General features: G+C 43.7%; 1 long non-coding RNA gene across 1 annotated transcript; it reads left to right on the top strand.

The window, feature by feature from the left end:
* Window positions 1-779: 779 nt before the first annotated feature.
* On the top strand, window positions 780-25839 carry LOC110488306. Its single transcript, XR_002468386.2, has 2 exons — window positions 780-1270; window positions 22413-25839. It is a non-coding gene; the product is annotated as an uncharacterized LOC110488306 (long non-coding RNA).
* The last annotated feature ends 459 nt before the right edge of the window (window positions 25840-26298 follow it).

Raw genomic sequence — 26298 nt, 5'->3', positions numbered from 1 at the left:
GAACTTGTTCTCAACTAGCTTACCTGGTTAAATAAAGGATAATAAAAATTAAATTAAAGCATTCCGTTTCTAGCATTATCTCCACAAGCAAGGGTATCGTGGGGAAATACAATTTAATGGGAATTAGGCCTAGTTTACATAATTTAACTCAAATATCCACAACTCATGTCAGGGAGCCACATTGTCTGACTGACTCTCTCTCTGGTAGCCTATTTCATTGAACACAATGGCAATAGTGGCCAACAGTACTACACAGTGCCTCTTCTCCCAGGAGACTAATTGAATCAAAGCCAGTAGCCTCTAACATTACTGCTAGATAGCCATGAAAATACGAACCTCAGTGGCAGAGCTACTGAGATCTTGAATAGGCTGTTGTTTACCGTAATCAGGATATTGTTTTATTAACCTTGTCCTTGGCGATACTTTCTTTGTTCTCGATTCGATGGAAACATGTCTCATATGAACACATGTGTGAGTTGCAGGTGGAACTCCAAAAAACAGAGAATATTCAGAAAAATATTAAATCCACTTTCGGTATTGAGTGAGAAATGCCTATTGCATGTGTGTAGATCTTTATTTTGGTCGCGCTACGGGAAGTGCTGTAATTAAGGCTACTACTAAAAGCGCCGCAGCGACTAGTTACTGTAAAGATGTTGGGAAATGCGAGATGTGCAGCAGCTAAAATGCGGAGGAGCTCCTAGCACTATGCAAAAAGTGGATTTCGCGAAATCTTCAGTTTTTTGGAGTAGGCTACCTGCAACCACACACATACGTTTATGATATACACGTTTCTTCCTAGGTTAAGGGTCTAATTGTAAAATAATTGTATTTGATTGAATAACTAGCCTAATCTAACTCTCGTGGTCATACACCTGGACTCTTCATCATCATCATCAACACTTTGAATTACCTAGGAATATTACTGTAGCAACTGGTTGCTAAGGGAACGAGACACCACCATTATCCTCTTGTTGTGTGACTGAGAGGCGGGATTGGAAAATTGCACGAGGAGGGGTGGGAAGCGGAGACGGAGCGTGGTTGAAATTTCACGAAATGGATAAGAGGCAGACAAAGTTTGACACGTTTATGTTTTCAGTGGTTGGCTGACACGAATGAACGAGTAAACGCTGCTTTTAGCCTAGTGGAAGTATCACAAATGAATACCTCCGTATTATTTATTCACTGCACTGAATCTCCACGAGGGCACAAGTCCGCCTGACAATTTTCGCGTAGAGAGGCAGCGCGGGAGAGCTCACTTGTAGCCTGGCAGGTATGTTCTGCTATTTTGAATAAAGCAAGCCATACATGTCATAAGTTTTAGGCTATTATTATTTTTAGTATAGCTAACTAAATAAATGAAGCTATTGTGAAGCTACGCTGTTGTGAGCTTTCACATGTAATTAACTACAACCAGGAGCCTATAACGAATGAAGTCAGCTTTTCAGTCAGTCCTATCGTTTATATTAAACATAGGTTATTATAACACAAGGTAAACACACATTTACAATAATTGTTAGGTCTATGTTATTAGCTTAAAATGTACTGATACAAGTACAGAATCATTCCCTCTGGCATAGCCAGAGGCATTCTAGGCTACACTGCAATTAACACTACTTATTATACAGGCTATGTTCTTACAGTGCTGTTTTGACTCTAAGAACTCGGTTGTTTGCCATAAAGTCTTATTATCTCTGTCTCTATCACAGACATGCATGACCAAGGAAGATAGGCGACATAAACAGATACAAATAGAGAAATAAGGCGCAAGGTAACAACACCCACCCGTAGCAAGGTAGACAGAGGAAAATAATTAACAGTGAGAGGGTAAGAATTGGAGAGTACGCTCTGTGATGGAAATGCCAGAGCACATCTGCTCCGGACCGACGCCTAGTTTGATGTAAGGAAGTAGCCTCCTCGATTGCCTCTCCAGTGTGAGGGAGATGAGGCCAAACCCGGGGCATTGTATGTGATCAGACCTATTGAAGGGGTTCGTGTATGGATGTGAGTATGAAAGTGTGTGTATTCATAGCTGTAAGTATGAGGATGTATCCGTGTAAATACGTTGCCATTTGAGTTTTGCCACAATGTACTAGTATCCGGAGTATTTAAGTGTTAAACCTCATTCCTCCTGTTCTACTTCAAAATGATGTCTTACCATTTCTTCTGTCCTCCAGATATAGGGGTGCATTTTGTTTAACATATGTTTAATCATGAATTCATAGTAACTAAACATGTGTGTGTGTGTGTGTGTGGGGGGGGGGGGGGGGGGGGGGATTAAATCTTATCTAAGTCTGACAAAAATGTTCAAATACAGGTCCAGGCGTTTTGAAAGACTGTTAGACAACTTGGATAGAGGTTACATTTTCTTTGGAATCGACCATACATATAGTTGGCCGTGACACTTCCTCAGGGGATGGCAGTGATATTTTTTTACTTTAAATATTTTATTTCAATACAGTGCCTTAACTTACTGTATTTTGTTGTATTGCTCAAGATACATAACAATACTATTAGTCTGTTCTTTGCATTGCGTTTGAATACACTTTAGTATCACACATATACAATCATCCAATGAGTGATATACTGTTTGAATCATTTGTCATCAGATGCCTATAAGTGTGAGAACAGAGTTTGGGGAGGACAAAGTGCCGGAGATAGGGCCGAGTATTTAAGTGTCAAACCGCATTCCTCCCGTTACACTTCTGAATGATTTCTTAACATTTTATTCTGTCGTCACATATCAGCCTCAGAGCATGTTATTCTCTGAGTAACGACTTGCGTGACCTGAGCTAGGTAAGACCTTTAGCTTGTTAGATGCATCACAACTGTGGCTATAGCTGGTCATACTGAAAACATTACGGGGCCTGAAAACATTGTCACGTGAAGAGAAATTAGGTTGTTCCGCTTCCAGGCTAACTCCATTAATCTTAATGCTGGAGGCTGAAACAGTTGTAGCGTAGGCTACGACTACTTTTTTCCCTACCCTGCAACCATAGCCATGGGAAGTAGTTTGTGGAAAATTCTGAAAATAATTATTACCAGAGCTGAAGCCGTCTATATCGGTCTACTAATACAGAACCAGTAAAGGCCCAGTGTGGAATATAAAAACACATGCTCTATATATGTTTCCCAGTTTCTTGAAATACTTTGCAAATGCAACTTATTTCTACGTGAAAACTAAAATGATCTTACACTAGTGAGTGCATTTTCATACTGGTCCCCCGTGGGAATTGAAGCCACAACCCTAGCATTGCAAGCTCCCTGCTCTACCAAATGAGCCACATCATCACAAACCACCTGATGCCTGAATGTACTCAATTACTGTGCTGTCCATTGTTTTTCTTCATGGTGATGGAAAGTCTACAGGTACAAACCTATAAATGACCAACCTATGTACAATACAGTAATGGACATTTACATTAAGAGGTTTGTAAGGATGCAAAATTAATACAACACAAACAGTTGTTGTTTTCTGAGTGGTGCAGCGGTCTAAGGCACTGCATCTCAGTGCAAAAGGTGTCACTACAGTCCCTGGTTTGAATCCAGGCTGTATCACATCCGGCCGTGATTGGGAGTCCCATAGGGCGGTGCACAATTGGCCCAGTGTCACCCGGGTTTGGCCGGGGTAGGTCGTCATTGTAAATAAGAATTTGTTCTTAACTGACTTGCCTAGTTATATAAAGGTTAAATAAAAAATGTGATCATGAAAAATATTTCATTTGATGTGGATGTTTTGTGTCTTTGCCCATAACTTTGCACCTTTTGATGTAAATGTTTGAGGACAGGGTTTTGTTCTTTCTGGATTCCATTAGAATGGCAATGGCAGAGAAAGGGACAGGGCAACAACTCTTGCAATTCCAACGATTGAATCCTGCCAGTTTCATTAAATAGTGCCCGCAAAACACCAGTCTCAATGTCAACAGTGAAGAGGCGACTCCAGGATACTGGCCTTCTAGGCAGAGTGGGCCAATAAAAAGAAAAGATTAAGATGGCCAAAAGAACACAGATACTGGACAGAGGAACTAGAAGGCCAGCATCCCGGAGTCGCCTCTTCACTGTTGATGTTGAGACTGGTGTTTTGCTGGTACTATTTATTATAGCTGCCAGTTGAGGACTTGTGAGGCGTCTGTTTCTCAAACTAGACACTCTAATGTACTTGTCCTCTTGCTCAGTTGTTCACCGGGGCCTCCCACTCCTCTTTCTATTCTGTTTAGAGCCGTTTTGCGCTGTTCTGTGAAGGGAGTAGTATACAGCATTGTACGAGATCTTCAGTTTCTTGGCACTTATGGAATAGCCTTCATTTCTCAGAACAAGAATAGACTGACGAGTTTCAGAAGAAAGTTCTTTTTTTTCTGGCCATTTTGAGCCTGTAATTGAACCCCCAAATGCTGATGCTCCAGATACTCAACTAGTCTAAAGAAGGCCAGTTGTATTGCTTCTTTAATCAGAACAACAGTATGCAGCTGTACTAACATAATTGCAAAAGGGTTTTCTAATGATCAATTAGCCTTTTAAAATTATAAACTTGGATTAGCTAACACAACGTGCCTTTGGAACACAGGAGTGATGGTTGCTGATAATGGACCTCTGTACACCTATGTAGATATTCCATAAAAAATCTGCCGTTTCCAGCTACAATAGTCATTTACAACATTAACAATGTCTACACTCTATTTCAGATACATTTGATGTTATTTTAATGGACAGTTTTCTTTCAAAAACAACAACATTTCTAAGTGACCCCAAACTTTTGAACGGTAGTGTATATATTTTTGAAAGACTTTTAAAAAAAAGTTAAAGGGGTACTGCAGCACCCATACTTTCCTTGGCTATGCCTGCAACCCACGGTTGCCTGTGTAAGACAGTCTGTGGCATCAGCACTGTTCAGGCCCTCATTCAGTTCTTCAGGAAGCTGTGAGCGCCGTCAGTCGCCGATTACATAAATGTATGGGCCGTTACCGGCTGCAGAGCTCACCATGCTGGCTCACCGTGCTGGCGCCGCATGAATCATCCTAAGTGACAGCTGCCATTACCGCCACAGACAAAGAACACAATGGGAGATCGATAACGACTATGCAAGGCTAATAGCAACAGTGATACATGGCAGCGCGACGTTACCGTATCCCCCAAAGGGCTCGAGTGCGGCTGAGAGGGTCAACCAAAAGCAGTCATACAGTAGCTGACCATTATTTACCACGAGTAACACAAATGTTTTAAGCATAGGGTTTGAAAGGAAAGGGATGTGAATCAATCTTAATGAAGCCAATTCTGTACTCAAACCTTACTGCTGTTGTACAAAATGAAATGTAGTAGAATAAGGGTTGTCCTCGCCTGGGGGGCCCAACGACGATGTGGTTCATCAAACCAACTTTACAGTGCGGATTTAGCCTAATAATGTCAGTATTCTCTGCATTCCTGTTAAAAATAACCATTAGGATATATTTTTATTGTTGAAATTCTCTTCTAAATGCACAGTGTACAGACATACAGAATTGATACACTGGATGAGGGAGATAAAACATTGTAGGTTTTACATGATACATTGGACGCGTATAAATCCCAGAGGAAGAGGTGCGAGCCACGTGATCCAGTGTTCTCAGATGTGAGCCCGCACACATTGTTTTCTTGGAAATAGAGCCAGAGCATAATTTTAAACTCGCAGCACGCAGCATTGCTTTGCTCACACGGCCAGTGGAGCAGGTTTTCATTGACCGCAATGGAAGTGTAGTTTCACTTGCGGCTTACGCCCAGCAAATATGTAGCAGGTCTGTTAAGGTGACCCTAGTCTACATTTACCAGAAGTCATTGATAGTCTGAATATCATTAAATTCGTGGTGCTCTCCATAGCATTGTGTTACCCATAATTCCTATCCTAACCACTGAATTATTCCGTTTTTCATTCCCTTGTGTCTGTAATTGTCACTGGAAGACTGCAAAATCATGAGATTTATATTAGTCTCAAATAGTGGACATTTCCTATGCGTTCTTGTTTCACATTTGACTCACATTTCATATGGTGTTGTAATGCATATCGACCATGAGCCATGAACTGCTGTCGAATTTGTAGAAAAAAACCAAACCAGAGGCATTTATTTCAGCGTTTGTAAAGAGCAGCCCTATCTCGTATGAGCAACTCAAATGCTGATACGTTTTTACATTTTAATTCACTGGACTGAAGTATTGATGTCATATTATGAAAAAGTATAGTTGACCCAGAATCAACTATGTGTATTCTTGAATCATCCAGAAATGCTGAAGTGAACAATATTAATTAATCACACCAATCCCACTCACACATATTCACACACCTCTCCGCATTATAGAAACCTGCGTTCTTTATTTTTTTCACGCGTAAATACTGACTATCTGCAGATAGATATGTATTCTCCCCCTCTCTCTGTCTCCCTGGCAGTGGAATAGATAACGGTAATCAAATTCCAGCCATGTTAATGTATTATACCATACTCCCAGATGGATGTTTGGGTGGGATGCCAAGAATGTGAAGTAAATGATTGGTCAGTATTCTCATCGTCTATGCGCTCTGTTGTGGAACTACATGAATGTCCTCTCAGACTGATCGTGTTGAGATGTAAGAGCCATACTTGATCCACTGAATAATGCAGTGGGTTTTCTGATTGGAAAGGCAAAGTCAATTTTCTATCCAATAGACGAAAACCTGTAGTCTTACAAGTCAGAATTAAGTATCAAGATTGTCAGATTGCCACCTGTTATTGTGAATTCATGGCAAAAATGAGCATTTATTGCACAATAATGGGGATATTAGTCAAATCAAATCAATAGCATTAGTCACATGCGCCGAATACAACAGGTGTAGTAGACCTTACAGTGAAATGCTTACTTACGAGCCCCTAACCGACGGTGCAGTTTAAAAAAAATATGGATAAGAATAAGAGATGAAAGTAACAAGTAATTAAAGAGGAGCAGTAAAAAAAAATAACAATATATATATAGGGGAGTGCCAGTACAGAGTCAATGTGCGGGGCACCGGTTAGTTGAGGTAGTATGTACATGTAGGTAGTGTTAATTAAAGTGACTATTCATAGATGACAACAGAGAGTGGCAGTGGTGTGTGTGTGTGTGTGTGGGGGGGAGGGGGGGGGGGGGGGGGGGCGATATGAATATTCTGGGTAGCCATTTGACTAGATATTCAGGAGTCTTATGGCTTGGGGGTGTTTAGAAGCCTCTTGGATCTAGACTTGGCGCTCCGGTACCTCTTGCCGTGTGGTAGCAAAGATGACTATGACTAGGGTGGCTGGAGTCTTTGACCATTTTTAGGGCCTTCCTCTGACACCACCTGGTATAGAGGTCCTGGGTGGCAGGAAGCTTGGCCGTTCGCAATACCCTCTGTAGTGCCTTGCGGTCGGAGGCTGAGCAGTTGCCATACAAGGCAGTGATGCTCTCGTTGGTGCAGCTGTAGAACCCTTTGAGGATCTGTGGACCCATGCCAAATCTTGGGGAATAGGTTTTGCCGTGCCCGCTTCACGACTGTCATGCTGTGCTTGGACCATGTTAGTTTGTTGGTGATGTGGACACCAAGGAACTTGAAGCTCTCAACCTGCTCCACTGCAGCCCCGTCGATGAGAATGGGTGTGTGCTCGGTCTTCTTTTTCCTGTAGTCCACTGACATCTGTTGTAGGCTGTCCTCCCTGTAGGCTGTCTCGTTGTTGTCGGTGATTAGGCCTACCACTGTTGTGTCATTGGCAAATTTAATGATGGTGTTGGATTCGTGCCTGGCCGTGCAGTTATGAGTGAACAGGGAGTACAGGAGGGGGCTGAGCACGCATCCCTGGGGGGCCCCTGTGTTGCGGATCAGCGTGGCGGATGTGTTGTTACCTACCCTTGCCACCTGGGGGTGGCCCGTCAGGAAGTCCAGGATCCAGTTGCAGAGGGAGGTGTTTAGTCCCAGGGTCCTTAGGTTAGTGATGAGCTTTGAGGGTACTATGGTGTTGAACGCTGAGCTGTAGTCAATGAATAGCATTCTCACATAGGTGTTCCTTCTGTCCAGGTGGGAAAGGGCAGTGTGGAGTGCAATAGAGACTGTTGGGGCAGTATGTAAATTGGATTGGGTCTAGGGTTTCTGGGATGATGGTGTTGATGTGAGCCATGACCAGCCTTTCAAAGCACTTCATGGCTACAGACATTAGTGCTACGGGTCGGTAGTCATTTAGGCAGGTTACCTTAGTGTTCTTGGGCACAGGCACTATGGTGGTCTGCTTAAAACAAGTTGGTATTACAGACTCGGACAGGGAGAGGTTGAAAATGTCAGTGAAGCACATGCAAGCTGGTCAGCACATGCTCGCAGTACACGTCCTGGTAATCCGTCTGTCCCTGAATGCCTTGTGAATGTTGACCTGTCTAAAGGTCTTACTCACATCTGCTGCGGAAAGCGTGATCACACAGTCTTCCGGTACAGCTGGTGTTCACATGCATGTTTCAGTGTTATTTGCCGCGAAGCAAGCATAGAAGTAGTTTAGCTCGTCCAGTAGGCTCGTTTCACTGTGCAGCTCTCGGCTGTGCTTCCCTTTGTAGTCTGTAATGGTTTGCAGGCCCTGCCACATCCGAGGAGCATCAGAGCCGGTGTAGTACGACTCGATTTAGTCTTGTATTGACGCTTTGCCTGTTTGATGGTTCATCGGAGGACATAGCAAGATTTCTTATAAGCTTCCGGGTTAGAGTCCTGCTCCTTGAAAGCTGCAGCTCTAGCCTTTAGCTCAGTCAATGCCATTGGAGGATTCCCGGAACATATTCCAGTCTGTGCAAGCAAAGCAGTCCTGTAGCTTAACATTTGCTTCATCTGACCACTTTTTTATTGATCTAGTCACTGGTGCTTCCTGCTTTAATTTGTGCTTGTAAGCAGGAATCAGCAGGATAGAATTATGATCAGATTTGCCAAATGGAGTGTGAGGGAGAGATTTGTATGCATCTCTGTGAGTGGAGTATAGGTGGTCCAGAGTTATTTTCCTTCTGGTTGCAAATTTAACATGTAGATAGAAATGAGGTGAAACTGATTTAAGTTTCCCTGCATTAAAGTCCCCGGCTACTAGGAGCGCCGCCCCTGGGTGAGCGTTTTCTTGTTTGCTTGTGGGGAAATACAGCTCATTCAATGCTATCTTGGTGTCAGCCTCTGACTGTGGTGGTATGTAAACAGCTACAAAGAATATAGATGAGAACTCTCTCGGTAGGTAATGTGGTCTGCAGCTTATCATGAGAAACTCTACCTCAGGTGAGCAATGGCTCAAGACTTCCTTAGATATTGTTCACCAGCTGTTGTTTACAAAAATACATAGACGACGCCCCTTGTCTTACCAGACGCCGCTGTTCTATCCTGCCGGTACATCGTATAACCAGCCAGCTGTATGTTGATATTGTCGTCGTTCAGACACGACTCCGTGAAGCATAAGATGTTACAGTTTTTAATGTTCCGTTGGTAGTTTAATCTTCCCAATAACTTGTCCATTTTATTGTCCAAAGTGTGCATGTTTGCGAGCAGAATTGAGGGGAGTGGGGGTTTATTTGATCGCCTCCTACTCCTCAGAAGGCAGACCGACCTCCAGCCTCTCTTTCTCCGCCTCCTCTTCACGCAGATCACTGGGGTCAGGGCCTGTTCCAGAGGGAGCCGTATATCCTCCGCCTCGGGCTCGTCAGAGTCGTGAAAGAAGAAAAAGTTTTCTGCTAGCCTGTGGTGAGTAATCGCAGTCCTGATGTCTAGAAGTTATTTTCGGACATAAGAGACGGTAGCGGCAACATTATGTACAAAAATAGTTTAAAAAAAGAAGTTACAAGCAATGCAGATGAACTAACAAAAAAAACACAATCGGTTGGGGCACATAAAACTAATTTTAGCATCATTACGGAGTAGAAGTAAATGTTAGGACATTACGGAGTAGAAAATGGTGGCTGTCTGTAGATTGACAAGATTGCAAACATGACAGTCTCAGCCACACAGGCATGAAGTTGAATGGCATTAGTAACATGTGGTGGGATTGGTTTGGTAGTGTTCATATTTTACAGTAATATATATCTTTCATATCTAAAAGTAGCTTTGAGATGAAGTATTTGCGTAGTTGATAAAGATGGAACGATAGGGCCCTGATTGACCACTATCGCTGCAGTTTGCGCGAGGACGTCCATCGGGAGTTGACCTGCAGGGACACCACCCTCACCTTCGACCAGCTGGTGGACCTGTCCATTCGGCTGGATAACCTGCTGGCTACCCGTGGACGTCCAGATCGGGTTCTGTCGGTTCCATCCCCCAGCACCGCCACTCCGGTGCCCATGGAGCTAGGAGGGGCTGTGCGTAGGGAGACTGGAGGAGGTTCTGTCTCGTGCACCATCTGTGGCCGCAGAGGTCACACTGCCGGTTGGTTCTGGGTTGGTTCCTCTGGGGATCGAGGCAGCAGGCAGGGCACTCTGGCTTCATCCCAGGTGACCCGGCACCATTCTCACCCAGAGCCCTCTGTTGCACACATGTTTCTGTATGTTACTTTTCCTGAGTTTTCCCCGCATTCATCGATTCAGGCGCAGCTGGGAATTTTATAGACAGATCGTTCGCCCTTAGTTTAGGGATCCCCATTGTTCCCGTGGCTGTGCCCTTCCCCGTTCACGCCTTAGATAGTCGACCATTAGGGTGGAGGCCACCGCTCCTCTAGCTATGGTGACGCAGGGGGGTCACAAGGAGAGAATCAGTCTCTTCCTCATTGACTCTCCTGCATTTCCCTTGGTGCTAGGCCTACCCTGGTTAGCTTGTTATGACCCCACTGTTTCTTGGCAACGGAGGGCTCTCACAGGGTGGTCGCGAGAGTGCTCGGGGAGGTGTTAAGGGTTTCCGTTGGTGCTACTACGGTGGAAAGTCCAGACCAGGTCTCCACCGTGCGCATTCCCCCTGAATATGCCGATTTGGCTCTCGCCTTCTCCAAAAAGAAGAATCAATTACCACCCTATCGACGGGGTGATTGTGCGATAAATCTCCTGGTAGACTCTGCACTTCCCAGGAGTCACGTGTTTCCCCTGTCACAGGCGGAGACGGCGGCTATGGAAACATATGTCTCCAAATCCCTGCATCAGGGGTACATTCGGTCCTCCACTTCACCCGCCTACTCAAGTTAATTTTTTGTGAAGTAGAAGGAGGGAGGTCTGCGCCCGTGTATTTACTATCGAGGTCTAAACCAGATCACGGTGAGGTACAGTTACTCGCTACCGCTCATCGCCACAGCGATTGAGTCAATGCCCGGGGCATGCTTCTTCACCAAACTAGATCTCAGGAGTGCTTACGACCTGGTGCGAATCCGGGAGGGAGTTGAGTGGAAGACAGCGTTCAGTACGACCTCAGGGCATTATGAGTACCTCGTCATGCCGTACGGGTTGATGAATGCTCCATCAGTCTTCCAAGCCTTTGTAGACAAGATTTTCAGGGACCTGCATGGGCAGGGTGTAGTGGTGTATATTGATGACATTCTGATATACTCCGCTGCACGCGCCAAGCATGTGTCCCTGGTGCGCAGGGTGCTTGGTCGACTGTTGGAGCATGACCGTCAAGGCTGAGAAATGTCTGTTCTTTTTGCAGTCCGTCTCCTTCCTAGGGTACCGCATTTCCACCTCGGGGTTGGAGATGGAGAGTGACCGCATTTCAGCCGTGAGTAATTGGCCGACTCCCACCACGGTAAAGGAGGTGCAGTGGTTCCTAGGGTTTGCCAATTACTACTGGAGGTTTATCCAGAGTTTTGGTCAGGTAGCGGCTCCCATTACCTCACTGCTGAAGGGGGGCCCTGTACGCTTGCAGTGGTCGGCTGAGGCGGACAGGGATTTTGGTCACCTGAGGGCACTGTTTACCTCGGCTCCCGTGCTGGCCCATCCGGATCATTCATAGTGGAGGTGGACGCGTCCAAGGCAAGGATAGAAGCTGTGCTCTCTCAGCACTCGGGTAAGCCACCGAAGCTCCGCACCTGTGCCTTCTTCTCAAAGAAGCTCAGCCCGGCGGAGAGAAACTATGACTTGGGGGGCCAGGAGCTGTTGGCTGTTGTCAAGGCTCTGAAGGCGTGGAGACATTGGCTTGAGGGGGCTAAACACCCTTTTCTCATCTGACCTGGCCACCGCAATCTGGAATACATCTGTGCAGCGAGGAGACTGAACCTTCGCCAGGCAAGTGGGCCATGTTTTTCACTTGTTTGGTTTTTTGCCTTTCCTACAGACCAGGTTCCCAGAACATGATGGCAGAAGCACTGTCCCGGCTGTATGACACAGAGGAGCGGCGCATGGATCCCACTCCCAAACTCCCAGCCTCCTGTCTGGTGGCGCCGGTAGTGTGGGAGCTGGAAGCAGACATTGAGCAGGCGTTACGCGCAGAGCCCGCTCCCCTCCAGTGTCCCGCTGGGCGTCTGTACATTCCGTCTGTTGTCCGTGACCGGTTGATCTATTGGGCCCACACGTCACCCTCCTCTGGTCATCCTGGGATCGGTCGGCCGGGACGGTGCACTGTTTGATTGGGAAGTACTGGTGGCCTACCTTGGCCAAGGACGTAAGGGTTTATGTTTCCTCCTGCTCGGTGTACGCTCAGAGTAAGGCTCCTAGGCAGCTGCCCAGAGGGAAGCTACACCCCTTACCCGTTCCACAGCGGCCTTGGTCACACCTGTCGGTGGATTTTCTTACCGATCGCCCCCCCGGTTCTCTAAGTCCTGCCGTTTCCTCGCTCTGCCCGGTCTCCCTACAGACTGCGGAGGCCTTGCTTACGCACGTCTTCCGGCACTACGGGTTGCCTGAGGATATAGTGTCTGCTCGATGTCCCCAGTTCACTTCGAAGGTCTGGAAGGCGTTCATGGAGTGAACCAGGATGTGGGCAGGTTTCTGCAGTCGTATTGCCAGTATCGGCCGGGGAGTGGGCAGCATTCGTGCCCTGGGCCGAGATGGCTCAGAACTCGCTCCGCCACTCCTCCACTAACCTCTCCCCCTTCCAGTGCGTACTGGGAGTACCAGCTTGTTCTGGCGCCTTGGCATCAGAGTCAGACCGAGGCTCCTGCGGTGGACAACTGGTTCAGGCGCGTGGAGGAGACATGGAACGCCGCCCATGTTCACCTCCAGCGGGCCGTGCTGCGCCAGAAAGCCAGCGCAGTGAGGCCACGGTGTTCGCAACGGGGGACCGGGCCTGGCTCTCGACCCAAAACCTGCCCCTCCGCCTGCCCTGCCGGCAGCTGGACCCGCGGTTTGTGGGGCCATTTAAAGTCCTGAGGAGAGTGAATGAAGTTTGTTATAGGTTACAGCTTCCCTCTGATTACCGTATTAACCCCTCGTTCCATGTGTCTCTCCTCAGGCCGGTGGTGGTTGGCCCGCTCCAGGAGTCTGAGGTGTGGGAGGTTTCTCCGCCCTCTGGACATCGAGGGGGCCCCGGCGTACTCCTTCCGCTCTATATTGGATTCGAGGCGTCGGGCGAGGGGCCTTCAGTACCTCGTGGAGTGGGAGGGGTACGGTCCGGAGGAGAGGTGCTGGGTTCCGTTGGAGGACGTGTTGGACTCTTCAATGCTGCAGGAGTTCCACCGTCTCCATCCGGACCGCTCTGCACCTTGCCCTCCGGGTCCTCCCTGAGGCCGGCGTCGGTGCGCTGCTGGAGCCGAAGGGGGGTACTGTCACGGTACCCCATTTCTTTGTGTGGGATTGTTTATTGTAGTGCTTGTGTACGTTCCCCGGGAGCGCACGATGGGTTATTTTCTGCACATTTATTCTTGTTGTTGTGGATGCCGTTGGTTTTGCTTAATAAATCTCCGGTTATTACCCAGTTCTGCTCTCCTGCGCCTGCCTTCTCTGGCACCAATATTACCAATATTTGTACTGTGTACTTGAGCTTGTGTCCTCAAAAGTGACTACACCTCAGCAATTTTTACCAGAAAGGTGAGATTTGATTGAACCTTTCTTGGAGTATGCAGCATTACTAGTTATTGTATATGGCCCTGTCATAATACATAATTACTTTTGAGGATAACATAGATTACATTATCAATTACATTTAGTTACATTCAACAGTGTTAACAACCTTTTGTGACTAGGGGGCAGTATTTTAATTTTTGGAAAAATAACGTTCCCGTAGTAAACAGGATATTTTGTCAGGACAAGATGCTAGAATATGCATATAATTGACAGCCTATGATAGAAAACACTCTAAAGTTTCCAAAACTGTAAAAATATTGTCTGTGAGTATAACAGAACTGATATTGCAGGCGAAAGCCTGAGAAAAATCCAATCCGGAAGTGCCTCATGTTTTGAAAGCGCTGCGTTCCAATGCGTCCCTATTGAGCAGTGAATGGACTATCAACCAGATTACTTTTTATCCGTATTCCCCAAGGTGTCTACAGCATTGTGACGTAGTTTTACGCATTTATGTTGAAGAATACCCGTAAGCGGCTACATTGCGCAACTGGTCACCTGATGGCTCCCAGAGTGATTCTCACGTAAAATACAGAGGTAGCCATTATTCCAATCGGTCCTACTGAAAAACCAATTGTCCCGGTGGATATATTATCGAATAGATATTTGAAAAACACCTTGAGGATTGATTATAAACAACGTTTGCCATGTTTCTGTCAATATTATGGCGCTAATTTGGAATATTTTTCGACGTTTTCGTGACTGCAATTTCCGGGCGATTTCTCAGCCAAACGTGAAGAACAAACACAGCTATTTCGCCTACAAAAATAATCTTTCTGGAAAAAATGAACATTGGCTATCTAACTGGGAGTCTCGTGAGTGAAAACATCCGAAGCTCAAAGGTAAAGATTTAATTTGATTGCTTTTCTGATATCTGTGACCAAGTTACCTGCTGCTAGCTGAACAAAATGCTATGCTAGGCTATCGATAAACTTACACAAATGCTTGTCTAGCTTTGGCTGTAAAGCATATTTTGAACATCTGAGATGACAGGGTGATTAACAAAAGGCTAAGCTGTGTCTCAATATATTTCACTTGTGATTTTCATGAATAGGAATATTTATGTTCGTTGCGTTATGCTAATTAGTGTCAGTCGATGATTACGCTTCCTCATGCGGGATGGGGAGTCACTAGAGGTTTTAAGGAGCAAAGCGTTCAAATATTGAGGCTGTCACTCTGTCCCACCATGGGTTTTTGAGGCAGCATTGACAAAATATCATTTGGAGAAAGAACTTTGATGGATTACCTGACAAAGAGCCCATAAGTGGCCTCTGAAAGGCAGACAGAGGCGAGAGAGTTGCTGCATTGGGTGACAAAGTGACAGAGGAGTAGAGTTATGAATAAATAGGCTGGGAACACAGAAGGGTATATTGCATTGGGGTAAGAGGTTATCAGATGAATAGATAGCAACAAAGACTGACGAGGATGGGGAACGTGGGGTCTGATCAACTGTGGGGGTAAGGAAGTGGTTGAAATGGAAAGAGACAGACAGTAGAGGGGAAAACAAACAGACTGACTGATGGACAGATAGACGTAGGGACAGTTTCACAGGGAGACGCAAACAGACTGATTAATAAAAACAGACACATGTAAATGTGAACAAAGAAAGCTAAAATACGAAGAGAGAAAAACATTAACAGTGATAGAAAAAGACAAACATAGACTTACAAACAGACAAAACAGAGACAAGACAAACAGAGAGAGAGCCAGACGTAAACATAAATCTGCACAGGGCTGTTGACCGTTTTGGAACATGCCCAGGTGCCCTGTGGCGCCTGCTTACGTCTACGGCTCCCTGGCGACCCCCTTCAACTCCCATTTCCCCATCACCATGACGCCACAAAGCGTGACCATGGATCAGAGACTGACTTGCCTCAGTGGAGCACTCCAGACCGCTGGCACTGGGGCCCCAGCTTTATCGCCAGTAACGTCTGCATGACAAAGCAGCTACACACTGGGGAGCACGGGGCACACTGGGGACTATGGGAAAAGACAGTAATCATAGCACGATTTATACACCCACCTGCCTATACAATACAATACCACCTGCTCATGATCCTGTTGCTCCCAGACAGTGGAACATTATGAAGCATACAAAAGGTCAGACTTCTGTTGCCTACAATTACGTAAGAAGCTAGATCTCTTTGGCATTTTGGTGAGTAAACACTTTTATGTCAAGCGTGCTGCTTAATAATCTTTTGATTTAACGATTACAGGTGGAGGATTAATAGTAATATTTGTCCAAAATATAATTTTTGCTTAAAAGCTTGCTATAATTTCAAGTTTCTGCAATTTAATAGTACTGGCCATATTCTGGGATATATATGGATATATCCCCACAAATCCCCCAAGCTTTGAGAGTAAATGTCCAGAAATAAAATTCTCTGCAATTGAATATACAGATGTAGGATGTTGATTTGAGGCACTTTGCTACAGCAGGAAAATAATCCTGCATCAACAAGAAATGTGCATTATTATTTGGATTATAATTAATGGATATTGTTGTAGGGGTTGATACTGTCGTGACGTTGTATTAGTTAATGTGACAACTGTTGCTCATCGAATGATTACAAGTTTCTAATTACGTGATTAACTGAATCAAGCAATTATTAACTCATTAACCTGGGGCACCATGGGAAAACTAGTTTTTATTGAGTTTCTATTTCCCAAATTAACTCAAAGAATATCAGAATATCGATTTTACAACAGCCGCTAATTAACCAGTTGCCTCTAACAATCTTGTTCTGAACGTCGTATAACCTGCGAAACTGCACAGACCCGGGTCCCACCAATGAATTTGTACCACACCAATCTTAGTTGAATATTTATTTACTAAAAAACTAAAATGATGGTAAAAGATACACATAGATAAAACACATTATAGGCTATTGATTAGAACTTTGTATAACGGGCCAACACACTATGACGCGTGTTACCCACAATGGGAATTTCAAAAGAGAGAGAAAAAAGAAAGTACACAAGAGAAATATTCATTTGGGTGAATTTGTCAGCTATGCTATTCTAACCCTAGCCTTGCCCCAAACCGCCGCTCTTATGGGTCAGAATATAATGATGTAATTACGTGGGGATGATCTCCGAGGATTCTCTGCGTGGACCGTTCCGCTGTTCGATGACGCACTTCTACTGCGCACCTCCCTGCTCGTCCTCCCGGTGTCAGTGTCCTTTTTTGGCTTAGGAGTCTGTTCCCTCACCCTTTTCTCTGGAAGGGGTCTTCTGAGGACAGACAGATCTATAGCTCAGAGCTCACAGCATAGGAATGAAACCCTTTAGATACCACGATTCGATGGGAGATAGAGGCTAGGTGGTTTGACTTGAATTCACCCGCTTAGACACAGCTACTCATCCGTAGCTTGGGTAGCAAATTATTTTTTTGTCCTCAAACTTCTGGGTTCGTTGACTTTTTTAGACCTCGCTGCAGCTGGGGTCACGTAGCCCTGCTGTAAATTCTACACTCACAGGTTTTATACCCTTGGGTCAGAAGTGGGCGTAGCTGCCTTTAGGGCAATTCTCTGGGCGTACCAAGTTAATGAGGTAAGGTCCAGATTTGACTCAAATCCAATTTTAGACAACTAACTTAACATTTCATCTTCCCCAAAACATTCTCTTTGATTTGGATATTTTCCATACAACGTACAATGTATAAACATCAAACATATACTAGGAAAACCCTTCACATTACAATGTTTTCGTAATAACGTAATCTATTAACCTTTAATAACAGAACAAAAATGACATAAATTTTCATATTCCATCTATCGTCATGACCACCATTGTTCCAAAGTCCCTTTAGTTCATGTTTAATGTTCTGAGGCTGGTTCTCCATAGTAACAGGACAAAGGAATTTGTCTGTGGCCTGAGATTTACCAGGGGTGTGAGGTGCCATAAAACCTCCCACATCTTCAGACCCCTAGATCTCTCCTCCTCTGTTAGGGTTGAGAGATAATCTGTAGGGTTGTGGTCTTCTGTAACCTGACCTGATCAAGACAGTCATGACAATACTTTTTCGTAAGGGAAAATCAAGTCTGAAATATCTACATTGAAATGACTAACTTCAGAAGCCTTTTTCAACCTCACATACACTACAATTAAAACATGTCCTGCATTGTGAGACATTTATCCTGCAACAGGGTGATATATATATATATTTTTTTTTTACCTTTATTTAACTAGGCAAGTCAGTTAAATAGGCACACTTAACCAGCATGGCTACCATAGCATTCTGCAGTGCTACACCATCCCATCTGGTTTGGGCATAGTGGGACTATTATTTATTTTCCAACAGGACAATGACCCAACACACCTCCAGGCTGTGTAAGGGCTATTTGACCAAGAAGGAGAGTGATGGAGTGCTGCATCAGGTGACCTGGCCTCCACAATCTCCCAACCACAACCTAATTGAGATGGTTTGGGATGAGTCAGACTGCAGAGTGAAGGAAAAGCAGCCAACAAGTGCTCAGCATATGTGGGAACTCCTTCAAGACTGTTGGAAAAGCATTCCAGGTGAAGCTGGTTGAGAGAATGCCAAGAGTAAAATAGATTTTGATTTGTTTAACACTTTTTGGGTTACTACATGATTCCATATGTTAGAGCGATTTCAAATGTTTAGATGATACAGATAAAATGTTTAGTTGAGCAAGAGTAGTGTGGAATTTTTTGTTGTTGGGGGGCAGTTATGTGGGATTATGACATTGTTTCAGTATCTTACTTTCAACAACCTGATTGGTTGAAACACATACTTGGTTGCACTGACATGAGGGATATGAAAGCATCTAACTGACAGACAATACATGAAGCTCTTTCAAAAATGTTTTTAATTTGTGTAATACAACCTTTTGCTGGTAAACAAGTCAATCATTGCGATATCTTTGTTTCATTAAAGTCAAAACATTATCATTTCCAATTAATTAAGCCATTGAGATAACGACAGCCAGGCTAATTCAAATAAACCTTCCCTGGACATTTCAACCTTAAAATTCTTCCCCCGATTGACCTGTCCTCGAGCCAAATTGGCCTCAAGGCTAAATCTGACAGCAATCGCTTTAGCACAACATACAAGACTATGAGCTCTAGAATTTCTTCTGCCATTTTTTTCTCCCGTCATTTTTTCTCACATCCCAGTTTTTCCAAATTACTGAACAGCCTGCCAGTGGGAACCCTGAATCTAGGTATTGAAAGCCTTCCTTTGTCTCAATGATAATCTCTCAGCTACATGGGTCCAACAGGCCATGTAGGTGACATAGGATCTGTCTCAAATCTGCTCAGCCACTGAGAACCAGTCTACATGTATGTCACAATACTAAAACGATAGGTTTCAAGCCCTTTCTTTTGTCTGGATTCTCCTTTTGTCATTGTGAAACATTAGACGAGAATGTTTCCTGGACACTGGTCAAAAATGTTTCTGTACAGTAAGCATTGTTATTGAATACATTTTCTAAAATGTTTGAATGAAAATGTTCTCATTGTCATTGAATCGTGCATAATACAACCACATGGCCAATGGAGATTTCACTTCCTATGTTTAGCAAAAACATTATAAGTGCAGTGCAAAGTTGGCAGTCTGCATTTTTATTTTCTTTGTTCTGCATGTGTTTGAATCCCAGCTTCATAGTTTGACTTGGTTTAAAAGCTGATCAAAAGACTCATCCATCTTGTGTCTACGTAGCCTTCCTCTGAGTCTGGTCATATGTCTGGGAAAGGCACCAAAGCCCATGTCATTTGGTTGGTGATACCACACAGACTTGAGTCAAACTTTCTCCGACTCTCTTTTCAAGTCTGTTTTGCCTGTTTGAGGAGAAGTGAACCTGTCATAACCTCATCCCTCTTTTCTGAATCAGTGAGATTATCTGTCTGTTGCTGGGCCTTTGACAACACAGGAAGATTTTGGGGTGAAATATAATGCATTTCTTCAATGCCCCAAAAAAGCCTGTACTATACTTGAGTACACTAGTGAACCTGCAACTAAAAAGTTGGGTAATGTCATAGTTTATGGTGCAAAAATATCACTTGTATATGGGAGGGATGGCTTTACAAACCGAGCACCTCATATACTCTTGTGCTCCTTTCCATAATTGGACCGATGTTGATGACATGTTTACTTCCACTCAGTCTGGTCTCATAGATAGATGTACCATAATGTAAATGAGTATGACATGATGTGTTTAGTATGGTTACATAAGACAGACAGTTACTTAAGGGTGGGGGGGGGAGAAAGTAAGGTTGTGGGTGGGTGGGCATATAATGCAAATGTCTAGCAACCCAAAGGTGACGAGTTCAAATTTCATCATGGACATCTTTAGCATTTTAGCCAATGAGCAACTTTTAAACTATTTACTACTTTTTAGCTACTTTGCAACTACTTAGCATGTTAGCTAACCCTAACCCTTTGAGCTACCCCTAAACAAATCTTAACCCTTTTAGTTAACTCTTCTCCTAACCCTAACTTTAACCCTTTGAGCTAACCCTAACCCTAAACTAATCTTAACCGTTTTAGCTAAACCTTCCCTTAACCCTAACCCTTTAACCTAACTCCTGAACTTAACCCTAAATTAGCCTAGCTAACATTAGCCACCTAGCTAGAATTAAGCAATAAGGCACGGGGGGGGGGGGGGGGGGGGGTGGTATATGGCCAATATACCACGGCTATGGGCAGGTCTTACGCATGATGCAACGCGGCATGCCTGGATACAGCCCTTAGCTGTGGTATATTGGCTATATACCACAAACCTCTGAGGTGCCCTATTGCTATAATAAACTGGTTACCAACATATTTAGAGCAGTAAAAATACATGTTTTGTCATACCCGTGGTATACGGTCTGATATACCACTTCTTTCAGGCAATCAGCATTCAGGGCTCGAACCACCCATTTTATCATTCGTAACATAGAATATGAAATGGTTGATAGAAATCCACAAATTAATACATACCATACTATTGTTCGGTTGTTCCACTAAGCAATCTGATCTATAGCCATCATACATACATCAATATCACAGAAATTATAGGGACTTAGGTGTCCAGCCTTCATAATTTTCTCCTTAAACCATCCCATTTCATTTTATAATGCATTGCTGTAAAACTGCTACACACCCACTCCTGGTAAAGAGAAAGGTTCATTCTATTTTTCAATAGCAGAAATGTAACAACTTGCACCTACTTTGTATTCTCATTTTCTTCTACTTAAGAAACTCAAGATTTCCTTTGGTGAGTTTTGCTCTTGACCTTCTTGGAGTTGGATTCATATGAGACTGGGTCCTTATCGGACCACAGTTCCTGTCTCAACTGTCCTGGCATTCCAGGTCTCTAGGGACCTCTAGGGACACACCCAGGGCTAATTACTTTCTTCCCATCGCCAAGAAACACTACCCTGATGGATCAATGAACTGCTCAACGTATTGCAAGACAATGCCTGCAATAAGAATTATTTAAAGGAAAACTCCACCCCAAAACTATATTTTGGTATTTGTTTCATTAGTCCATTGTTGATTTTGCCCCAAAAGTTTTCTATGTCAGCAAACAAGTTTCCAAGATATGTAATTTTCAATGACAGTGAGTTAACTGCTTTGTTCAGGGACAGATTTGTACCTTGTCAGCTTGGGGATTTGATCTTCCAACCTTTCGGTTACTATTCCAACACTCTAACCACTAGGCTACGCTGCCGCCCCGGCAGTATATGTATACATATATTTTTGGGCTCTCCATCCATACCAATATACATATATCAGGCACAGCTCAACACCCCCACTTCATCACTCACACTTTCCTACTTGTTTTTCTCCGTATTACGATCACAAACATCACACTGCATCGTAACATTGCACCCTTCACCATTCACACCATGCTCAGAGACACACGCAGTGAATTTACTTGGTCCAGCCCTCAAGCTGAAAGGATGGCAGCCTCTTTTCTTCGGTCTTCACAGTAGACTAATGAGGTCTTAGTGCTAACCCCATGCCACTGTTCATGCCCTCTCACACAGCAGGGCTAGGTTATTCTGAAAGAGGGAGGCAAGGGGAATTTTATTTTTTCAATCAATAAAATCAAGCGTCTCATGGCGCAGTTCGGGAGGAATAGCCCTAACAGGGAGGAAGGAGAAAAGGAAAAACTGTTGAATTTCTTATATTTTCTTGTCAGTTGGAGGTTACCTCCTGAAGTTGTAAAGAATAGTGCTTTTAAAGAACGACAACAAATGTGCAGTTTGTTATCTGAAACTCTTTTTGGAAACATTAAAGCTGATCATGAAATCATTTCAACAGGTTTTGAAAAGGTTTTTAAAAAAGGTTTTTAATTTGTACCTTTATTTAAGAAGAGAGTCACCATTGAGACCAGGGTCTCTTTCACAAGGGAGCCCTGCATAAACAATTTCATAAGATAAAAACAGAAAACATTGAAAAAAGAGAATGTATTTTTTCCACTTTCACTTACACACTACAAGACAATAACTCCTTTGGTTTTCCACAGCCGCCAGCAGCGTCACTATCCCTCTACCTAACACACTGAGTTGACCTCCTCAGTGCTTGTGTGACGGGTGGTGAGGGTGAAGAAGGAGGGAGAGTTTATCAGTGACCCAACTTCGCCCAAGATGGATGAGGATTTCCTGAGCAGTACCCTGACTGCCTCTGAATCAGACCTGTCCTCAACCTCTTTTTTGACATTGGAGGCGAAGGCGGCCTTCATCTTTGTCCTCATCCTTTTCCTCGTCTTGGGCCTCCTGATCATACGCTGCTTCCGTATCTTGCTCGACCCTTACCGCAGCATGCCCTCCTCTACCTGGACTGACTACATGGAGAAGGACACCTTTGATTACCGTATTGCCTGAGGGGCCTTCCTTATCAAAGGCTGCTGTACTGCATAGCCTGAGGTGCTGGTGACCAGAGCTGCTGCATTGCCAAAGAAGCATCAAAGATAACTATCTAAGAGAGTTTCCACGTGTCCGGATTCAGCACATTGAAACACATCTTCTGATTCCTGAGTGTTATCTTGAGATACGGGCTGACTATAGAATTGCCTGAGGACTCCTACTCTGAGGCAGGAACAATGGCAGTGGGAGGTTCTTCACCTTGGCCACAAGGGGATCACAGTGTTTCCTGAGCCCTTAAACATTTCCGAGATACTGCAATGCCAGAGGGGTCCTTCACTGGTGCTACGAGGGAAGCTGGTGTTTTGCCCAAGGGACAGGCTATAGTAACTGAAATAGAAAAGCTGTTTTTCTCTTGAAGGAACAGGGGGAGCCTGTCCTCTCCTGCAGCAAGTGATATAACTACTCCAGTGACTGAGCACCGCTTGATCACATCACCTCCTAAACCTGACCTGGCATGCTAAGAAGACCACCTTTTTGTACACAGCCCTTTCTGATTTGTGTTCTAAAATGTTGGTTGTTGGAAAGATCTTTAAAGCTGTAATTCTATGGCCTAGGTTTTAGGTTCCTGTACTTAGTCAGTCAGTAACACACACACACACACACAGTCATACAGGCCCCCTGTACAAACACACTACACAAACTATTCTCCTACACAAAGACACCCACACAGACTCGCAACACTCATGCACTCTATGCTCATATATACTCAGAAACATGCAAAGACCTACAATGACCATCACACTTTGTCCAATATCACACCCCAGGAGCCTTTCGACAAACGTGGGTTTATTCTGGCCACGTCAGGGGAACGAGTGCAGCACTTTCCTCTCTGTGACAAGGGGTGGGAGTGTGTGTCGTTATCTCTCAAATTAGCCTGCAGTTGTCCTTTTTCTGGGAGTGCATTTCAGTTCAGCCACTGACGATGAGTCTTATTACTCTGGCTGTCACTGACAGTGCAGTGACAAGCCTGAAGAAAATGATTTCCACGTCATCTCAACAAAATAATTAAATGTGATGACGTTGAATCAGAGTGGAAAACTGGTTGAATTTGCAAACAGTAATCAATGTGAGGGAATTTCTGCCTAAATCCAATGACAGTGATTTTTTGTTGTTGATTTCACGTTGAATTCACATTAGTTGACAACTCCACCAAATGTAAATCAAAACTAGACGTTGAACTGACGTCTGTGCCCAGTGGGGCAACAATTCACTGAAACACGGCTATTACTACTACACAGATGTAGAATCTTAATTTGATCAGTCTTTTGTTGCTGAGAATTGACAAGCACAGCAGGAAATGCAACCATTTAGTGTATTTGAGGTTTAAAAAGGCTTCTATAATTTATTGTTTCCATTTAGAAATTTCTAACTTGATTTATTAAAAAAAAAAGTTTTTATCAACCTTTACAAAAATGTCCATTAATTATAATCCACATAATAATTCACAATGTTCTGTTGCTGGAGGATGATTTTCCTGCTGTAGCAAACTGACTAAAATTAAGATCCTACATATGTAGCACAAGGCTCCTGAAAGTTCTGAATCCTAACTTGAAATACATTTGCGTAACTCATAGTTTCTGAACTGGGGACCTATCTCAATCGACTGAGAGTCATGTAACCAGGTGGCATTATTGATGCTGTATACCGGCACAGATGTTCACCGAATGCAGACTTTCTCTGTTTCTAATCCCTTTAATGCCGATTTTCACCGCTCTTAGTCTGTCTCCTCCTCTTTGTTAGCTCTTTGCCTTACATAAAGCTTGTTTACATTTGACAAACTGGTGGTGGAACAGCCTGGGAGCCTATAGCGTCATAAGACATGTATTACCCTTTAAGATAGTTGCCCTATTCTCTGATGAAAGTTCCTGTTATGATGAGCTGCTGCTCTACCTGCAAAGAGACTCGGATGATCTGTGTTGTTTGGTAAACTGGAAATGCGTGTTACTGTATGTGATTAAATTGGGATTTTTTTTTTTTGCAGATCCCAAACCTTAGAACATGTTTGCTCCTCCTTTGATGTTCTAGTCCAGGGATGGGCAACTTTGATGTGGGTGGGAGCCACCATAAATCTGAAGTCATTATGAGGGGCTGCAGTGGCTCACGGGTCTGCATACCCACATCCATAACCGCACATGCAGTCAGAGACAGCCCTAGACTTTTGGGGACCCTGAGCAGAATGTTTTTGTTTTTTGGGGGGAAATTCATCCGCAGGCGTGCAAAAGGACCAGTTTCCCATCCCTGCTCTAGACTGGCCGTTAGGCATGTCTCTGGATTACAGCATCTGCTAAATGACTAAAATGTAAATGTTAACCAAGGGGTGATTTTATTATTGAATTAGATCATAAGTCATTTGACATAAATATCCACACATGTTTTATTAGACAGCGATACTATGATCTGACATATTGACCACATACATATCTGTTTCATTGGAATGTCAAGAGGAGAGACGCAACTCAGTTGACTGTATTTTCCAAAAGGTTGTGGCATTTTTTTGTTTTTGCATATGTCTGTATACAAGTCCTTATTGTTGTACTCACTCATTGGCTTACTGCATTGGTGACATCAATTCACATTGACAACAAACAGGGCAGTGCATAAAATCTTTTTTTGTTTCAGCATTCAGTTGAACATGGGTAACTTCAAAAACATGACTTAAGTGAGAATATTGTGTTTACATTAGAAGTTTATTCCACTGCAACTCTGTTACTACATACACCGTCTCAATGCAAATGCTTTGATACAGATTTGGGATGGTGGTCAAATTACATTAGAAACAAGCCTATATTCCATTTTAGACTTTATGTACAGAGTTCAAATTACGACGTGTTGAATTACTTGACATGACTAGAAAAGAAAGTATCTTTACAATATATTTTGTTGTTATTGAGAGTTATTCTAATAGGATAAACCTGCTGTTTACGTACAATGGTCCAGCCTACTGTTTAATCTGTGATCTCTTTTACAAGTGTTTTTTTTTCTTCTTGTTTAGTAAATAAATAAAGCTTCTTCTTGAATTGAGTAAGATTTATGTTGTCGCTCTCTGTTGCTCACTTCTGCACGGCCTCTCATATTGCCTTTTGATGCCAAACCCGGAGTTCAGCAAAGCACGCAAGCTAGCTAAATCTGAGTGAATAAATAAATTAAAGTCTCTGTCACATGGCAGAACAAACAATGCTGACCTTTTGGACTGCGAAAAGGTTGTCTGAATTATCGATCTATGAATCAAGCAGTAGTTGTAAACAAAATTGTCACAAAATGCTACTTTGCCTATTTAATTAAATGTTCACATATCACTATCAGGAAATTAAATGTGTTGTAGTATTGGGCCACTACAATGGGCAGCTCATCTATAGACCATTATGTAATTAAATACATCTCCAAATACTATCAAAATACAAACAATTCTACAAACAGGTCATTTCCATTACAGGACCTATATAATTACGTTTCTGCATACATGGAGGAGTCTAACTCTTGGCTTTG

Source organism: Oncorhynchus mykiss, chromosome 32 (assembly GCF_013265735.2).
Source record: "Oncorhynchus mykiss isolate Arlee chromosome 32, USDA_OmykA_1.1, whole genome shotgun sequence".
NCBI lineage: Eukaryota > Metazoa > Chordata > Actinopteri > Salmoniformes > Salmonidae > Oncorhynchus > Oncorhynchus mykiss.
Note: the sequence above shows the minus strand (reverse complement) of the source record. Positions and strands in the feature narration are given on the sequence as shown.